The 18,131-nt window shown below is 40.4% G+C and overlaps 1 long non-coding RNA gene across 1 annotated transcript in view; it reads left to right on the top strand.

Moving 5' to 3' along the window:
* The window catches only part of LOC112545825 (uncharacterized), a 29,318-nt gene extending 12,781 nt beyond the window's left edge, over positions 1-16,537 (top strand). Inside the window, exons 2-3 of the long non-coding RNA XR_003089372.2 lie at positions 13,397-13,463; positions 14,586-16,537. This is a non-coding gene — a long non-coding RNA (uncharacterized LOC112545825). The remainder of the gene's footprint in view (positions 1-13,396; positions 13,464-14,585) is intronic.
* Positions 16,538-18,131: the final 1,594 nt, after the last annotated feature.

Below are 18,131 nucleotides of genomic sequence, written 5' to 3'. Positions count from 1 at the left end.
TGGTTCCCCCCACATTCCAAATAATGTTTGAAATTCCCTCCCAATTCCATTCAGCTAATCCAGCACTCTCTTTTCATTCAATTCCCTCAGATGAATGACGGGAATTGAGTCAGTAATATAAAAATGGATTAGATAGTGACATTACAGTCTAACACAAAGCAAGGAGCAGTGTGCTGCCCCACAGGAGTCCAGGAGACACAATCTCTTTTCTGGTTTCTCCACTGCTCTGGGGAAGGACTACGCTGGAACACGCCTGCCTAGGCACACCATCAGGTACATGAGGGAAAAAGAAGGCAGAGTCAAGGCCTTCCTCCTCTCTCCGTTCCCGCCCATCTGCATGAGGAGATATCACTATACCTCACTGGGTAACATCTAAACATGCCAGATTTCAGCTAAACTGCTGAGAAATAGCATAGGCTCACCTTAGCCTAGTAGTTATTCTATCATTAGCTATTCCAAGCCAATAACAAAAGTAATGTGTAATTCACTAAAGAAAACTGGGTACATCTAATAATTTCTCACCCTAGATTTTATTTCAGATAGAATCCTTCTCAGGCTAGTTATCTTTTTAGCCTGAGTCCAGAAGCTTTTTAGCCTGGGCCCACCACTTTCAATTACACTCATTTTGTTTCCAGGTGTTTCCAAGTATCTCTTTAGGGTAGGGAAGCAGAGGTGAAGCAAGCTGAAGACCATCATTATTTTTCTCCCCCGCCTTATCTAGAATTTCCATAAGGTGGGAATCCTTTGTTTGATTCCCCCTACCATCCTGTAGAACAGCAGTCCAAGACGCAGGTTAGTCAGGTGACCCAGTCACTTGACTATAGTGTCCTGAGTCAATCGCAGCATGAAGCACCCCCAGGAAGACAAAGGCTATTCATAGTTCTAGCTAATGGGCTCTTAGCCCTGTCTGGCTTTTCCATTATTGTACCTGAAGTTTCAGTGGTGGGAGTGACCCAAAGCAGCAAATATGAGATACTGATACAGAGTTCAATATTCTGAACTTCAGGTACAAGAATGATATATGCACTCAAATGGGATAGTCATGTTCAGTAAATCATAACCTTTTCATAGCACATCACCTAATAAACCATCGTGTTAGTCTTTAAAGTGCTACATGACTGCTTATTTTGGTTTGTTTTACCAAGATCAGACTACCTCTCTGTAACCTTTTCAATGTAATCTTATATGAACCACCTTGCATAAACTATATCTCAGTAACATCATATTCATATCATAAACATATATTCATAAAGTATATGGAATGGTCCAATACAAAAGGGTTCTTCTGATCTTCACAGATCGGCCACATACCCGGGTCAAAATATACCTCATATTTTACCAAATGATCACTCTGTTGCCAATCTTTTATTTTATTTATTTATTTATTTAATTATCTTTACCCCACCTTTCTATCTAAAATATTCAAGGCCGCTTACAAGAACAAACAAAAAAATACAAATATATATAAAAATTTAAAATATGAGAATTTAAAATATGAGACCTCAGAGGGACATAACCAGCTAAAAACATAAAGAGGAGGAACACATACATACAGACCCAAACATTAATAAAAGCACGAGTAAAAAGGGTGGCTTTAGCCTTATGCCGGAACAATACTAGCGTTGGCACCATGCAAATATCCTGAGGAAGAGAATTCCACAGCCTGGGAGCAAAAGCTGAAAATGCCCTGTTCCGCGTTGATGATAATCTTATCTCCACAAGTAGGGGAACACGAAGCAAAGCCTCCCCAGCTGACCTCAATCCCCAGGCAGGTTCATATGGGAGAAGATGGTCCTTCAGATACCCTGGACCCAACTCATTTAAGGCTTTATAGGTCATAACTAAAGCCTTAAATTGTGCCCGGAAACATACCGGAAGCCAGTGCAGCTGCCAAAGCACTGGCACAATGTGCTCTATATAACTAGTGTTGGTTAAAACTCAAGCAGCCGCATTCTGGACCAACTGAAGTTTCTGAAGGCTCTTTAGAGGCAGCCCTACATAAAGTGCATTACAGTAATCCAGTCGGGATGTAACAAGAGCATGGATCACTGTGGCCAAGTCATATTTGTGCAGTAAGGGTCTCAGCTGACGGATTAAACGAAGTTGCCCAAAGGAACTCCTGGCCACTGAAGAAATCTTATTTTCAAATGTTAAAAAAGGGTCCAGGAGGACTCCCAAGCTGCATACCTGTTCTTTCAGGGGAAGAGTAACCCCATCTAGAACAGGTGCATGCCACATTCACGCACAGATGGCCTCCTGATCCACAGGACCTCAGTCTTATCTGGGTTCAACTTCAGCTTATTTGACGTCATCAAACTAAAGTAACTAAAACTTAAGGGAAAGGAAAGGAAAGTTAAAATGGTTAGTAGAACATATGCATATAATGATGGCAAGGTTCTTATATCAGGTTTGTAACAGTGATGTTGTAGATTGCTGACTTGTAACTTTCAAAGGCCATTGTTCAATTTGCTCCTTTTAGTCCATATGAGGGAGTGAGAGGAGGGCCTGGCAGTGCAGGAGCTAAACAAGGTGTGGCAGCAAGAGACCCGCAATGGCTCCCATGGTCAGGCCAGCAGGGGGGACAGTGGCAGTGGAGCCATGCGGCATAGCACTGAGCCAGGCGGCAGAACACACCTTCAGGAGCTGGTGGGGGCGGCCACATTGGGGCATGCGCAGGAGCAGCAAGTTGAAAATCCCATGACAGGCAGACAAGAATGGTGGCTGCTTAACAGAAAGATTGTCTAATAATAATTAGAGCAGGAAAGATGCAAAATGGAGTCATTCTAATAGTTTTCTATACCTTTTTCCCGGAAAACTTTTGTTTTAAACAAAGGTCACAGCCCAGTTTGTGGAAAGTTACTGGCAAAAGATGGAGTCACATGAGTATATCACATTTTATTACATGGGTTGATGCTCACAGGGTGTAGCCATTAGCCTGTTGATGGCTAAGGCATCTACTAAAATAGTTATCTGGGCAGAGTTAATTTTTGCTATAGTCCATTGTGAGAGCTAAATGCCTTCACAATAGGCTGGCTAGAATGGATGTAAGCTACTATCTACATGTTTTGTTAGTCTATAAAGTGCTACCAGACCATTTGTTGTTGTTTTTTTTCCTGTACAGACTAACTTGGCTACCCTCTGAAGCTACCTTGTAGGTGTTAGCATCGTAGTAAACATATTTGTGATACAAGTATATAGTCATCACTTCAGATACAGTGATGATACCTGAATTTATATAGGTTAATCTTAGTTAGCAAATTATAACTTTCATTGATACCCTACAAGAAATACTTTGCACCAGATTTGTTGCAATAGTATCACAGTGGAAAAATTAATGAGGTCAATGGTAAAAGTTTAATCATAAAGTATCACAAGGGGAACAGAGCAGCCTTACCCTGCTCAAATGTCAGCATGTAGAACAAACCACAGTTTAGGGCAGTGATGGGCAACCTGCAGTGAGCAGGCTGCACACAGCTCATGAGGATAAGTCGCAGTGGGCCGCCTGTAGCTCCCATTAGCTGAAGTTCTCCATTTCCAGCCAATGGGAGCTACAAGAAATAGTGTAGGCCACAGAGACTTGGCAGCTGTTACTATTCACAGCTCCTATTGGCCAGGAATGGTGCAATGTAGTCAATGGGAGCTCCAGGTGACCATACCTGTGCATACAAGGTAAACAGCTTATTCTGATTAGTCATGTGCTGCCTGCAGGCTCAGGTTGCCCACCATTGGTTTAGGGTAATATGAGCTGTAAAATACTCCCATCCTTGTAATTCCTCCATGTTGACTTCTAAATAAGATCCAACACTTGAGTTCTACTTAATTTAGAATCATGTTTTTTGAGTGTTATTCCTGCAATAATTTACTACCATACATGTCAAAAGAAGTTATTAACAGAGCTAGAACAGAGCTGCTATATGAAGCTATATCAATTTATACTGATTGAAGATCCAACCCACGTTTTTGGTTTGTATGAAACAAACAGAAATCCTGAAACCAAACATCCCTAATCTTTGTGGAGTTTGACACCCAGATCCAATCTTCAGTCCAATTTGTAGACCAAAATACTCCTCAGTTCAGCCCAGTCATTTCAGTCATGGGTCATGCTCCTTACAGACTCCACATGTGACTACCTGGAGATATGAATACCTTTCATGCATAGTCTAAATGGGTATGTCTACACTGCCACCCTAGTTTGAACTAGGGTGGCTAATGTAGGCATTTGAACTTGCAAATGAAGTCCAGGATTTAAATATCCCGGGCTTCATTTGCATGTTCCCGGGCGCCGCCATTTTTAAATACCCCATAGTTCGAACTACCTGCCCACGGCTACATGCGGCACGGACTAGGTAGTTCGAATTAAAGCTCCTAATTCAAACTACTGCTAAACCTCTTTGCAGGAGGAATATTCATTTGCAAGTTCGAATGCCTATATTAGCCACCCTAGTTCGAACTAGGGTGGCAGTGTAGACATACCCTAAAGATTTTCTCCTCTATGCATAGCCTTAAGTAGTACCATGTTCTGAACATCACACAAATTGGAGAAATTATGCCAAAAAGTGTAGCATGTAACTTTTTTCTCTGACACTTGGAAACTTGTTGACATCTTTGAACTAATTTTTTCTTAACATTGGCTCTTTGTGTTTTGATGGCTGGGACTCCTTTGACCATATATAGTCATTTCCTTTGTTGTGACTCTCACTTAATTTTATCTTTAAAACCATATTATTTAATATTCTTAATTTATTCTAATTTTGAATCAAGGTTAGCAATATATGAGACTGATACATTTTATTATATTCATAACATGTTTGTAAAGCACATAATATCCATTCCCACATAATGACCATTTATTTAAATGTATATTTCCATCAGTCTATTTTATGTTTATTTGGATATTATTGTTTATAAAATGTTAATAAACCTTTACACCATATTCAGCCATGTTGTAAGGGGATACAACCAGAATTGCACTTACTTATGAAAAGCTAATTTTAGCCTGTTGCTCTTGAAAGAAAATTCAAAAAATACCTTTACAGGATCCTCCTACATCTTTTCATTTTTATTCTCCAAAGATACTACTGAAATAGTTACAAATTGAGCAGATGAAGCAATTTTGCCTCTGAAGATGTGCTGTTTTATCCACCAGACACTGATCTAGGTGAAAAGGTTGAAATTATGTTTTGAAACAAAGGTCATGTATAATCAGAAATTAATGTGCTAAGCAGCAAATATGATCTGGGTCTCCTACCAAGGAGATATCCTCAAATTTTCATGTTGCTACCAAACCAACATTCTGCGAGGTATAGAAAATAGCACACAGATCCACACAAATGTCTAACAAAGCAAACAATGGACAGTTCACAAACTTTTTTTTGGTAGATTTAAGGCATTGTCGCTTAGCAAGGAGGAGTTTTTATCCATGATTTAGTTTTCACCAGGCATGGATCAGATCAGTATCCAACCTTAAGGGCCTAAACTAATCAATGGTTTAGGAATCATGGACATAGTACAGCGAGAAAAACATTTAAATTGTTGTTATACAACAGCAAACTATTTCTGTTTTTAACAGGCATTTCACAAACCTGTGAGGTAAATCTGACAGTTCAAAAGCATCGTGTGCACAGATAGTATTATACATGTAAAACAGATTTGTAGGAGTACAATGGCCACCGTGGTATCTCTTCTGGGACTTTGCAGACTACACATTTGAAAGGTCATGGGAATACTTAGTAATGCTCCATCTAAGAGAAATATTCACTCAAAATGCAAAACACCTATGCAGGCATATTGAGAAAAGCCTGGTTCTACCACAAAACCTAGATTTAAACTGAATGTAATGGTATTTAACTCATTCCATGCTAAACTACACTATTCTATTACAATAAACAAAGGAGAGTAAAAGGCCTGTGGTCTTCGAAGAGGCAATTGGGTAGGTAGTGCAAATTGTTTTTTGACTTTTTGCCAACGCAGTAAATTCCTGCTTACTGCTATTTTGAAAATGTGTTGAACAATTCTAGAAATAATTACAGAATTTATGGAAAACTGACACTGTGAATATGATATAGTATAGTGGTCTCCAACCTTTTTAGCCACACGATCAGTTTTCCTATATAAGTGCAATGTAAGATATACCTCAAACCCAAATACCCTTGCCCTTCTTCCTTCCCACCCCCTCTGAGGCCCTGCCCCTGCTTCACCCCTTCTCTGAGGCTTCACCTTGTTCACTCCATCTCCCTTCCTCCCTGAACCTCATTTACTTTCACCAGGCTGGGATAGGAGGTCGGGGTGCAGGCTTTAGTCTCAGGCCAAAGGGTTCAGAATGTGGGAGGGGCTCTGGGCTTAGCCCAGGGTGGAGGATTGGGATTCAGGACGGGTTTCAGGGTGCAAGCTCTGGGAAGGAATTTGGGTGCAGGGGAACTCATGTCTAGGGTAGGAGGTTGGGTGCAGGAGGAGGTTCAGGGCTGGGGTAGGAGTTCAGGAGGCAGTCTCTGGCTAAGCACCACCTAACTGAGATGGCTTCTGGTGGAGCAGTGGGGTTAAAGCAGGCTTACTCCTGCCCTGGCCCTGGCCCTGCACCACTCCTGAAAGCAGCTGGCATGTACAGCAATGGCTTCATGTGCTACTCCTCATGTACAGACACTGAGCCCACAGCTTCCATTGGCTACAGTTCCCCATTATTGATCAATGGGAGCTGTAGGAGAGTGTGTACAGGCAAGGACAGCACAGGGAGATCTCCTGCTCTGCCTTTCTCAGGGGCTGCAGGGACATGTCAGCCACTTCCTGTAGCAGCCATTATCACAGGTATAATTACTCCAGCCATGGCAGGTTAGGCATTTTTAGAACTCACTATTCAAAGAATGAAATTTAAGCATAAGAGAGAAATGAAAATGCTGAAATGCACAGACCAGTCAAAAACCAAAAATGACACACTTTGCAAGCAGTAAAAGTAGTAACAACAACCCCCCATGTATGTGTTGGGTCAGGCAATGAGAGTGCAGGACAATGTGTATGTGAGAGAATAACAACGACAGAGACACCCACACTGTATGACAGCGACAGAGATTTGCATTGACAAGCTCCCTTCACCCCCTTTTCCCTATGTGGAGATGGGGTACAGAAGTGGTGGGAGGAAGTACACCCTGACATCAGTACCCCCCTTTTTCTAACTCCCAAACCTTTCACAGAAAGCTGGAGGCTCCCAGGGGGGAACAGTATCAGTACCAGCAGGCAATGGAACATGCACAAATGGAAATAGGGATGCAGTAAAAGACATATTGAACAGGAGCTCTGCAGCCTGGGACCTGGTCAGAAACTAGACTGGATAGTCAGCTCTGAGACACAGCACTGTCAGTTAATATTCAGAATGATCTGTCTAGTGTAGTGCTGGGAACCTTTTGTGGATTGCGGGTCACTGACCCACAGAAAAATCAGTTAGGAACCACACACAAGTGAGAAGCAAAAAAAATGCACCAGAGCCTGGGGGGAGCCCAGACTAGTAGATTTTGTGTGCTCCAGCCCCATGGCGGGCAAACTATGGGGGGCCTGGAGCACTACCACAAGCTCCCCAATGCTGAGGGAGCTCTGAGCTGTATCCAGGCAAGCCAGGAGCCACATCCAACCCCCGGGCCTTGGGTTCCCCACCCCGGTCTAATGCATGAGCCTGCCAGTTAAAATAAGGATGCTGCTGCCATTTGTGTTCTCAGGTCACTGGCAGCCCACCCACTGCAACTATCTCTATTACCAAGCAATATCCAGTCAGGGAACTGATATATTGGGGAGGGTCAGTGACTACACTGAGGAGGCAATGAGGGAAGAGTTGCTCCAATACCAAAGGCAGATTCTTTCCTGATTCTGTATCTTGGGGACACACAGACTGGCTACGTCTAGACTGGCATGATTTTCCGCAAATGCTTTTAACGGAAAAGTTTTTCCGTTAAAAGCATTTGCAGAAAAGAGCGTCTCGATTGGCACGAACACTTTTCCACAAAAGCACTTTTTGCGGAAAAGTGTCCGTGCCAATCTAGACGCGCTTTTGCGCAAGAAAGCCTCAATTGCCATTTTTGCGATAGGGGCTTTTTTGCGCAAAACAATATTGCGTTGTCTACACTGACCCTCTTGTGCAAAAGCATTTGTGCAAGAGGGCTTTTGCCCGAACGGGAGCAGCATAACGTTTCCGCAAGAACACTGACAATCTTACATGAGATTGTCAGTGTTTTTGTGGAAATTCAAGCGGCCAGTGTAGACAGTTGGCAAGTTTTCCTCAAAAGCAGCTGCTTTTGTGGAAAAACTTGCCAGTCTAGACGCAGCCACTATGTCTAGACTACAGGCCACTTGCTCAAGAAGCTTTTATTGGAGGAAATCTTCCACAAGTCTTCTTGTGCAGGAGTGCATCCACACTGCAAAAGCACATCGAAAAAGTGATGCGCTTTTGCAAAAAAGAGCATTCAGACTTCACGGATGCTCTCTCAATAGTAAGCTCTGATGCTATGCATAAAATGACCCCCAAAGCACCTCTGCTTTTTCTTCTTTTTGCACAAAAAAACCCTCTTCCCCTCCACACACCTTTTTGCAAAAGAGTTCTTTCACAAAAAAGCCTTCTTTCTCATAGAATGAGGAATACCTATGCCAGAAAACTCCCTCTGTTCTTTCGATTTTCTTGTGCAAAAACACATTTGAGATGTGGATGCTCCGTGAGTTTTTTCAGAAAAACAGCAGTTTTTCCTAAAAAATTCTGTAGTATAGACATAGCCACAGACAGGACAGCACCATTACCTCAATCCTCTTGAGAGGCAGATGGATGCAGTCCTTATACCCTATCACTACCATTCCACAGAGATCATCCCTAGCATCCCGAGCTGTCTCACCACTCTTGTCTTTTCCCTCAGATCACTCGGATAAGTCATTAGAGAGTAAATGACTACTGCAGGTGTCTGCAGCTTCTGAATCCATCTGCCTTTTCATATCCATTGCTCTCTAGTTCCCATATGCCAGGGAAAAGGCTGGAGCAGTAAAAAATTGGTTCCGGCTCAGAAAGGATTTCTCTGACATAGGCCCTGCAAAGCAATGATATGAATGTCTTCAAAGACCCTTTCACACACCCAGAGTGTGATGAGCATGACAAGGCAAGGCTGTGGCAGGGAGAGCTGTGGAGATTCTAGGCAGTGCTGCAACTCTCAAAGCTGTACTGAGAAGGCTGTCATAGCTTAGACAAGACCACAAAGTCACCTAAGTTATGCCAGCTGTTTTTCCACCCTTGGGAGCTGCCCAGGATTCAGAGGGCTGCACAGATGGCTTAAAGCCACCTGCCTCCCTTTTCTAGGTCTACAAGTTGTATGCTTTGTCTCTTACAGGCACCACACAGAATTTTAGCCTACATGTGTCTGCTTTACTGAAAGTTCTAAAAAAACCTGGTCTCTAGTCAAAAAGAAGGAAGCCAGCTTGTTTGCGGTTCTAATATATGCTTCTTTCTTCCCTTTAAAAAGAAATGTGGCTCCATATAACATGACAGTATAAATGCCTAGATTGATAGATACAGTGTTGTTGTAGCAGTGTGGTCCCAGGATATTAGATAGACAAGATGGGTAAGGCAATATCTTTCAAGCTTGAAAGCTTGTCTCTCTCACCAACAGAAGTTGGCCCAATAAAAGATATTACCTCATCCACCTTGTCTCTCTAAATTATTAGGCAGCCTTTCTGTGCTTCTTATTTGAGCAAGGCTAAAAATTGCATATTTGTTCTTTTATTCTTAAACTACATAAAGTGTTTTACAAACTAAATACCTAAAACAAACTAAATCCGTGGGCTGTGTCAAAGGGGTCATCTTTTATATGCAGTTACATATAAGATGGGAGGCAACAATTGTTTAACAGGATACAACACCACCACATAACAGTTTAGGACATGAAGTGATCAAAGTAGCTTATTGAATAGAATTTTATGAATCAGCAAGCCTGGATAACTTGCACAAATGAGTTGACTGAAAATATTTCTGGATCACTAATGTTTAATAAAACTTGGAATGCCAGTGAAATTCCAGAAGACTAGAAAAGTGCTAATATTCTGCCAATATTCAAAAAAGGCAAGAGATATGACTATGTTATCAATTGTCAAATTGCCATTTACATTGACACCAGGACTAGGAAAAATAACAGGAAAGCTAATATGGGATACAATTAATTAAAATTAAAAGACAGGAATATAATGACAGTCAGTGTGGGTTTATGGAAAATACATTTTGTCAAACTTGATCTGATACTTTGATGAGATTACAAGTTTGGCTGAAAAAATTAGCTATACAGATGTAATATATTTACACTTTTGTAAACATAAGAATTAGTACTCCACAACATTTTGATTAAAAATTATCATGATACAATATCTAGAAAGTACATATTAAATGGATTAACAGCTGGCTAACTGACAGATCTCAAAAAGCAGTTCTCAATAGGAAATTATCATGCAGTTGGGGGTGTGGGTTTCTGCTGAGGTAACTAGTAGGTTCTACTGAGATCAATACTGATCCTGATGTTAGTGAACAGTTTCATCACTGATCTGGAAGTTAATATAAAATCCCATGGCAGATAAATTTTGCGGAGGACACAAAGGCTGGCAAAATGGTAAATAATAATGAGGACAGGGTGGTCTTTCAGAACAGTCTGGATCACTTGGTAAGCTCGGCCTTGTGATGGGGAAGCTGAGCTGCCATTCACCGACAGAAAAGGAATTAATAGCAACCCTATGGAGGCTCCACTGGAGACAGCCAAACAGAAGAGGGCTGAGAAGAGCAGCCAATCAGGTTCATATATGAAGGAGTGGAGGGCAGAGAAGAAGTCAACAGTTGACTGGAGCCTGAGGGGAGACCAGGCTCCTAGGGAGCACCAGCATGTGGGACAGAGCAATTCTGTAAGCAGGAATGGGGGAGCTAGAGAGAGCTCCCCGCTGGCTGGCTGCTAGTTCAGAGGAGGTGCTATAGCTTCATGGGAAGTAGCCCCAGGACAATGGACTGCAGTTGCCACAAAGGGAGTAGCTGGACAGAGATTGCAGGTCCCTTGGAAGAGGGGGAACACAGAGTGTGGTGCAGCCCAAGGGCAGTGTTATTGAGGATGCTGCAGTCCTAGGAATAGCATGGATCCTTGAACAAAAGTGATGGTGATTAGGCACCATCAGAGGAAGGCATCCTGGCAAGCAAAGATAATTGCCATCACAGCCAGCAGGATGTGCAGGAATGATGAGTTGCCCCCCATTATAGGGCTATTTAAAGAAAAGGCATTTTAATGCAGCCAAATGGAAGTTATTCATCTAGGAATAAGGAATGTGGTCATACCTATAGATTGGAGAATGGTGGACGGAATGGTATGATACTGAAAAGAATTTAAGGATCACAGGGGTCATCAACATTAACTCCCAATGTGATGTTGTGGAAAAGGGGGCTTTATATATCTTGGGATGTATAAAGAAAGGGCCAATGAGTAGGAGTATGGATCCTGGGATTACTTTTACCTCTGTATACAGCATGTGTGAGACTGGTACTAGAATATTACATTTAGTTTTGGTATCCATATTTGTAAAAAGGATTCTGAAAAATTGGAGAGGCTGCAGAAAAGAGACACAATAATTTGAGAGCTGAAGAAAACATTGTGCAGTGAGAAGCTTCAAGAGCTAAATCTGTTAGTTATTTTTAAAAAAGACTGAGAGGTGACTTGTTTAGTGTGTATAAGTACTGTCAAGGGCAAAAATATAGGGAATAAAAGGACTCTAATAGAGAAAGGCACAGCAAGAACGAAAAATTGCTTGGCTGGAAACTGAAGCCAGACAAGTTCAAATTTTAAGGAACAAATTTTTAAACACCAGAGTGATTAATCATTGCAACACATTACCTAGGAAAGTGGTAGATTCTCCATCTGTGATGTGTTCAGATCAAGAATGGATGCCTTTTTGGAAGATATACTTTAGCAATGAACAAGTTACTGGGCTTAAAACAGAGATACCTAAATGAAATATAATGGGCTATGATTATACAGAAAATCCAGACTTCATGATCTAAATGTCCCTTCTGTCCTCAAATCTATGAATATATGAAAACAAAATTACAGGTGGACATTAGCATTTAATGACCTGAGCTGTATTTCTGTATACAGGAACTCAACAATTCAGCTTTCATAAAAAAAAAACATCTTGAGATCTTTCATGAACAATGCTACCAAATTTTGTGATTTTCCTGTAACTGTTAGTGGGGGAGTTGTTAAAACCCTAGATTTAGTTCAGAAAAAAATTAATTTCTGGCTTTTAGGCTTCTGGAATAAAGCTAGAAAATGTGAACCGAAAGGCTCAAACACCAAAAAGAAAATAAATCTTATGTTTGTTTTTAAATCCCATGATTCTAAAGTGAATCTCAAGATTTTAGGGGGGCCCAACTAATGATTTTGTTGAATGTTTGTGAGTGAACTACCTAAGTAAACACAAATGGTAGGAGTCCAAATTTACATCTCCATTTTCATTTGACATTCCCAGCAGTTGAGTAGCCACTAGCAATATAATATAGCATTCATTCAGCACAAACTCAGGGAGAGATGAGTACTACCATCTGAATCACCAAAATCACTTTCTATGGGAGCTAGTATTTACAGATTAAACTGTACTTTTCCAGTAATGTATAACTAGACACAAAAGCAAATCAACTGAGCAACAAATATATTGTTATCAACTCAGTAATACTCAAGAGTCAGCTAAGCATCTACTTGATTTCCAGCCCTAGCTTCCCCTTTTCACCTAGTAAGGAATGTATTTCCCTCTTGATACACGTTTATCTTCCAGCACTAATGACAACTGAGCTGGCAATTATACATTCACACCATAGGAGGCTTGACCTATAAGGACAGCAAGTCCATGAAAAGTGGAAGAGAAGACTTAGTAATATAATTCTGCAAGAGTCAGTCAGGCAGAGTTTTGCAAAAGTTAAACTAATATGTTTTAAAAGTGTGCCAGTGTTTTAGAAATTAGTCACAAATGAGCAAACATCGTGCAGGGCTTTCTAAACAAATTAAAGTGTCAGCTCCATTCACTGTTACGCAAATAGCTTGAACATATTTGCAAAATGGACAGCATGGGAATTTATTCTTAGCAAACAGTTTGTATACATTAGCAAATTAAATTTCTCAATGCCTCTTAGGGTTTAATCCAAAAAGGATAAGTTAGGGATCTAGGGGTGGTAGTAGAGAATCTGACTCCTCTCCTGATAATCAACAGGGGCTCAGTTGCTGGTGAGGTATGGAGTTGAGGCCCCATGTTTCTTAGCCTGACATTAGGGGGCAATCTAATGTAAGGTTACCGCCACAGCACTTCTAGTGAGCTGGGGCTAATTTCAAGATGCATAGTTTCTGAGAGTTCTTTGTTTCAGCATCTGCAGGTCTGTGCATTATTACCTAACTGCAGCCATATGAACCTGCATGTAAGAAGACACAGAGGTGAGTATGGTAAGACTTTTGAAAACATATTTTAATATAATTTTCACAACATTGTGCATACCTGGAGTGTATTTCTGGAGTGTACAAGGACTTTATTACTTATTAAACTTATTTTAGGACTTTAAAATAACTAGCCATGTCCAAAAGCCACATTGAAAGGCAGAACGAGGAAAAGCTCCAATTTCCACAATTGCTATACAATTCTGACAACGTAATGTTTCCATTGTTTTAGTATAAGGACAAGAATCAGCATTTCTCTGGGCAGCACTTTAGGGAATGATATCAGAACAAAGGAATATAACACAGCTGTCTTAGATGAAAGGTAAAATGGACAATAACATTTCCCATTCAGTTTTTCATGTCTCTTTATAAATTCATTCTGTAAAGGATCAGATCATCTTACAGACCTACACATACTAGAAATCATCTTTGTTAGGAAATATGACTGGCAAGTTTACATTTCAAAAATCTGTAAAAAAATAAATGCCAGTGAAAAGTAAGGAGGATAGTTACTTCCTCTTCAGATTCAGTTAAAACTGGCGCACATAAACAAGACTAAGAAGATGAAGACCACAGGCCTGCTAAACAAATATTTTCCATGAAAAATTGAGGAAAAAATGTTTTCATTTAAAGAATCTGTTTTTTCCCATTTTTTTCAGGGACAAAACAAAAGTACTGTGAAGAAAACCATCTTTTAATCAAAAATCCATTTATTTTGAGAAAATTGTGATGCAAAGCTTTTCAAACAGCTCTAGTGGTGACATATCCAAAAGGAGAAAATAGTGTAGGAGGGAAGATGCTTTGAAATAAATCAGGATGAGAAAAGGAACATTTTGATAGAGTTTAAAACAGACTGCCAGATCTTCCAGTCTAATCTCTTGCACTTCACAGATCATTAAGCTCCACCCAATTACTTCTGTACTGAGCCCAACAACTTGGACTATATGCATAATATTCAGTTTTCAGAGACAAAAATATTTAGTACCATGGGCAGAGAACAGAGACCAGTGTGCACCAATGCACAAGGCCACTGCAGTGGCAGGGAACTGATTTGGTGAGATAGATCCAGATAGTCCTAGCAAATGATAAATGCCCCATGCTTTTCATTTCATTTTGTTCCAGGTTTTTAAATCAAGTACACAAAGAAGAAAACATCTCCAGATTTTTCATTCAGTTCTCCTAACTTTGCAAGAAAAATATTTCCCACACCAGCTAAGGAGAAATTCCAGTCATTTACATCCAGGAAGCTGATTGTTGAGTGAACTGAAAGAGTGACAAGAACCAAAACAGAAAGTTGCCAGAAACACCAAGAAGCTAAAGTGGTTTGGTTTCATTATTTGAGTGAAATTAGAATCACTCAACCCTCACATCACAAGATAATTATGCATTATGCATGTCAAGTAGAAGTGTGCACCTATACTCTGTTCTTTGCTTTTCATAAGATTTGCCTTAATATTCTGTTGTTTTAAACTAGTGTGCACAGTAATTATTGCCTGTGGTGTCTCCTTGTTATTTCTGATTTCTCTGTTCAATTAACCTTGGGGACCATACCTGCATTGTAAATCACAGTGATTCCTGTAAGTCTCAGTGCATTAATTTTCCTACTCATTCTTCAGGGAAAGGTGTGGTGTACCTTTCATAGAAGAAGCCAGAGACACTATGCCCTTTAAACTGAAGATGGTCACAATCTCTGCAGGTGTCCCTTGTCTCTTTTCTATTATCTAGCTCCCTCTGGCCCCAAATATCAACACAGCTTCCAAAAACCTTCTTCTGACTAGACTGACTGTGGTTGTCATGCCCTCACTTACACCATCCCTGCGCTTCTTATTTCCCAGAGATGGAAACCTACAGAGTAGTTTCCACAGGGTCAGCACATTGAAATCTGAAGGCAGAAATCCTATTTTCACAGGCACAAGCTTTGTTCTGCCTTTGCAGTTTGCCTTACATATTGGGGTTTTGCTCTGTTAGGGCTTGAGGGGGAGGGGCTTGTGTGGAGGTTTTTTTTTTTTTAATAATAGGGAGATCAGCACAAAAACAAAATCTCATATTCACCAGTGAAGAAGACTGTGTATGTTTTGTTGCATACATTTACTGAGAGCCATTGCCACTCAGCTAGGCTGAAATTTTCTGTCTGCATAAAATGTCAGCAGCAGGTTTCATTTTAAAATTGGAAATTAATATTCTAAAGAGGAGATGAAGTTAGAAACCCAGGAAGAATAATAATTGTTTCACTAATCTTCATTTCTATTTGTAAGAATGAGGACATGTCTACTCAGCAAGGCTAAAGCTGAAATAAGCTACACAACATCAACTATATCAATTGCATAGCTTAGGTCGAAATAGCTCATTTTGGTTTTTGGCACTGTCTACACAGCAGGAAGTCTACTCTTCCTCCAACTTCCCTTACTCCTCATAAAATGAGGGTTATGGGAGTTGGAGTAAGTCCTCCAGCTCACCATTATTTTGACATTATGACAAAATAAGTGCTTGTAGCGTAGATGTGGACTATGTTATTTTGGAATAACACTGCTGTGTAGACACACTCTGAGGCTATGTCTACACTGGTGCGATCTTGCGCCAGAGCTATGCAAATCAGGCTAAGCGTGGAATATTGCCAAGACTCATTTGCATATATAATGAGCTGCCATTTTGCAGAAGAGGCTCTTGCACAAGAAGGAGCTGTCTACACGGCCCCTTCTTGCACAAGAAAAACCTGAAAATAATCAGCGTAGCGGCATTGCACAAGATCGCTTCAGTGTAGACATAGCCTGAATGTCCAGCCTGCTCCACCCTTTTTCAAAAAAAGAACGTTCTGTTAAAATCCATTTGTTTCCTCAAATATTTGACATATGTATTGCACAAAGCACTGTGATTCAACTAGACCAATTTCTTTTCTCAAATGTTTTCTTTGCTTATTGATTTTTTTTCAAAATTAAATGTACAGCATCTAAGAGAATATGTGTGTGGGGAAGAAATGAAGCAATTTTGACATCAGTTACATTTCTGTTTTGCCTAACCTTTGTGAAATGATCAGTACCCAGGGTACAGAGGAAATAAACAAAAAGACAAATATGTGTGAGATATTTCTATTTTTCTAACTCTCAGTATATGGACAATATAATCCTCATATGTTTACGAATTTATTTCCCTTTTTCCCCAACTTTTTCAAGTGAAGCAATTTCAGATAAGAAAAACATTCTGGTTTTTTTTTTCTTCCTGGATCTATCTAGAATGATGGTTATGAAAAACCCTGGCAATTTTACTTTAGATAAATAATCTGCAGCATTCCCTTGAACTCACTATAGCAAATGGATTGATTACAGTAAATATGGAAGTTAGCTAACTGCAAACCTTAATTACCATGGGAATTTGGAAAGTTTTTAAGTAATGAGGTTAAAGTCAGTGGGAGTTATGCACTGATGTCAAAAGAGAAAACATATTATCCCTAGCTTTTAGTACCATTATGTCTGTTTCAGAAGTGTCTAGGGCTCCTGTTACCTGATAGCAATCACTAATTATTTTGATAATTAATCAATAGATTCCCATACACATCCTAGCATCTCAATAAACAAAAAAGAACAAGAAACAAATAGATTTTCAACTTTGTGACTGTAACATGGTTGGGGGATGCTCAGGCAATACTGTGTATAATTATATTGCACTCTACTTCTTTCTGTACCTCAGCTTAAATCGTATTGGTAGTGTTCTGTCTTTTCAGGACTTTTGTTTCCCTCACAAAATATTATGTAGGGTCAACTCTCAGGTGTATTATATGTAAAACCCTGAAAAATAGGGATTAATAGTTCTCAGCCTGCTTCAGTGAGAGAACAGTCATACAGTTTGTTAGTAAAATAAACATTTAATGCATACAAAAGCATTAAATATTTAATAATGTACTTCAAATAGTATTTGGAATGCTATGAACAACTTTTAACCAAAGCTATTGCAGTAGTAAATCTTGTGTTCCTTGTACAGACTTTCCCACTTTGTTGCTGCTTCATATATAAATGATAGGTTCTACAACAACATTTATACTCCTATATTTTAACATATACAACTAGATTCATTCATCTCTGATGTTCTTTTAAGTGTGATTTCTCCCTAGACTAGGCCTAAACTAAACTATTTGGCTATGTCTAGACTGGCATGATTTTGCGGAAATACTTTTAATGGAAAAGTTTTTCTGTTAAAAGTATTTGCGCAAAAGTGCGTCTAGATTGGTCCCAGACTTATAGTTATAACGATGCGCTTTTGCGCAAAAGCAGAAGCCCAGAACCATTGGTGGGCCGCTTTTGCGCAAAAGCAGAAGCCCAGAACCATTTTGAAGAGGGCAAAAGGGCACCAGCCCTTTCTGGGGGTGGGGACTGCAGCTCCTTTGAGACACGTGTTTAAAAGGATCTCCCTGGACAGCTGTTTTTCTCCTGCTGCGTGCGATAGGACCACTTGCAGGGACTGTCAGCCGTAGCAGTTTTGGTGGTTGCCCTCTGCCTTTTTGGTCACCACTGCCTTTTGTCACTTAGTGCCTTTGTTTGGTTTTTTTCATCTCCCTTGCTTTGTCTGCCATGGAGCCAGGGGTGGCCATATGCCTGCTCTGGCCCCTGCCGGCCATTTTGGAGTGCCTGCAGCTGGTGCTCCAGGCTGCTGCCCTTGTGTTCCAGGACCTGGAGG

The sequence above is a fragment of the Pelodiscus sinensis genome, chromosome 4 (assembly GCF_049634645.1).
Source record: "Pelodiscus sinensis isolate JC-2024 chromosome 4, ASM4963464v1, whole genome shotgun sequence".
NCBI classification, from domain to species: Eukaryota; Metazoa; Chordata; order Testudines; family Trionychidae; genus Pelodiscus; species Pelodiscus sinensis.
Note: the sequence above shows the minus strand (reverse complement) of the source record. Positions and strands in the feature narration are given on the sequence as shown.